The sequence below is a fragment of the Meles meles genome, chromosome 3 (genome assembly GCF_922984935.1).
Source record: "Meles meles chromosome 3, mMelMel3.1 paternal haplotype, whole genome shotgun sequence".
NCBI classification, from domain to species: domain Eukaryota; kingdom Metazoa; phylum Chordata; class Mammalia; order Carnivora; family Mustelidae; genus Meles; species Meles meles.
The window spans coordinates 116069174-116071320 of NC_060068.1; the positions used below are offsets into that span (position 1 = coordinate 116069174).

The 2147-nt window shown below is 41.1% G+C and overlaps 1 pseudogene; it reads right to left on the bottom strand.

Moving 5' to 3' along the window:
• Nucleotides 1-1518: 1518 nt before the first annotated feature.
• On the bottom strand, nucleotides 1519-1632 carry LOC123939441 (annotated as a pseudogene).
• Nucleotides 1633-2147: the final 515 nt, after the last annotated feature.

Consider the following 2147-nt stretch of genomic DNA (forward strand, 5'->3'; position numbering starts at 1 on the left):
CAGTGGAAAAACTTTTGAAGGAACCCACAAAAGTGTACCATGTGGTCCAGAGATCACCCACCAATACCAAATCCCAAAGATATCAGTTGAAGTCCCTTTAACAAAATCTATTCTGTTGGCCAGCCATGAAGGGGCCAGAACTTTATAGCTAGTAAATGGTGAAGAGTTGAAAAAGTAAGGAGAAAAGAAGCCAAGGGGCCTTCCAGATCAAAGCAGTAACAAACTGGGACAGAGGATGCTTTAAATTAGAGAAGAGTTTGCCATCTCGAGTGTTACACTAGACTGGAATGTCAAATAAAAAACAAACCTGGATTTTGTAAGAAAAGACTTACTCCAAAGGACTACTGTGGGGGGGGGGGGGGGAGAATTATTGCAATAGGGGAGAACACTATGACCATAATATCTGCATGCATCTCCAGGTTTAGGCAAAGAGTTTTTTTTGGTTTAGGGAGCAGTAAACAAGGCTAGAAAAAAACAGGTGTTGGGCAGTGGGATGAAAGGGTAGTATGATTAGAGAACAGATCAGAGAATGTTTTACTTTGAAGCCAGCCTACTCTCAGGAGAGGTTGTATGTGGCTCAAACTGAGGATGAGTTGAAATTCAGGGGCCTAAAGGAAGGAGAGAAACTTAACCAAAGTTTGATTAGCAAAAGATTTGTTCCTACTGATCGATGGAGACAAGAGGTTCAGCTAATCATTTATGAGGCAAAGAAAGAATGAGATTAGCAGGGTCAGTGTCTGGCCTTGACATAGGTAAACAAGGAGGGATCCATTTGTCTTCTCGAAGTCATATGGAGAAGGATGGTAATTTGCAGTAAGCTATTTCCCAGAACACAAAAGAGGTGGGGTGGGGAACAGGGGGGATTTCCTAACCATCGCTGTTTTCCAGTACTAAAGGGCTCAGGTAAAATTTAATACTGTCAGGAATTTTCAATTTCTGCAATAACAGTGTAGCTGTAACTGGAAAGGACCCGAAAATCTACAAAAGTTGCCAACATTTTATCCAAGAACAAGAAAATCTAGTCCACTGGATGTGCTTGAAAGGATCGTGGCTTGTTAAGTCCCTTTGAATTCAGCTCATTTAATATAACAGCTCCACATGTAAACACACCATTGCATGTTCAATCTCAGGGATTTCTCAGATCCCAGGCTGGAAGATCTCAGGGTGTACAGAAAGGGGAAACTGGAAGCAGAGGAGGCAGCACACTTACCCAAGCAGCCTTGATGGTTTTCTGAATTAGATAAATGAGATATAAGGTTTGGGCACCTGGGTGGCTCAGTGGGTTAAGCTGCTGCCTTTGGCTCAGGTCATGATCTCAGGGTCTTGGGATCGAGTCCCGCATCGGTCTCTCTGCTCAGCAGCGAGCCTGCTTCCCTCTCTCTCTCTCTGCCTGCCTCTCTGTCTACTTGTGATCTCTCTCTGTCAAATAAATAAATAAAATCTAAAAAAAAAAAAGATATAAGGTTTGCCTTCTAGTGGAATTTACTTCAAGAGAGTGAAAAAGGAAACCTAAACAGATTATTATAAAAAAATAGAAATGTACATATACCATGAGAGATATAAGAATTTAATTAGCAATAATCACGCCTCGGATAAACCTCATTGGCTATGATACTGCCACTGCACAAAACTGAGATATAAGAATTTAGAAGAAGAAAATCCTCATTACCCAAAGAGCTATAAGATTTCACTAAAAAAGCATGATTTTTTTGTCCCCCTAGAGATCATCAGGAAAAGTGTTCTAAAAGGATATAGTTGATTTTAGCCCCAGGTTGGATTAGAAACTGTGGAGAGAGGAGGAGTAGGGGTTTTCCAGCTGGAGTGACAATAAGCACAGGAGAAGAGACAGGATTTGAGAGGGCCTACATGAGGATTCGCAAGTAGCTGGAGTAGGGATACAGGAAAAGAAGATGGGGAGATAATGTTCTACAAGAGGTAGCAAGCCATGAATGTCACATACTAACGGACTTAATATGATTCATTCTACACAAAAGACTAAGCCCCAGAAAACACTTGACATGGCAATGTCATGATCAGATCTGTACTTTAAGAAATATAACTGCATCAATGTAAAAAAAGAATTGAAGGGAGAAGACCTGGGGTTAAGATGGGTCAATGTCACAACTGGTATGCAAAGTGAACCACTT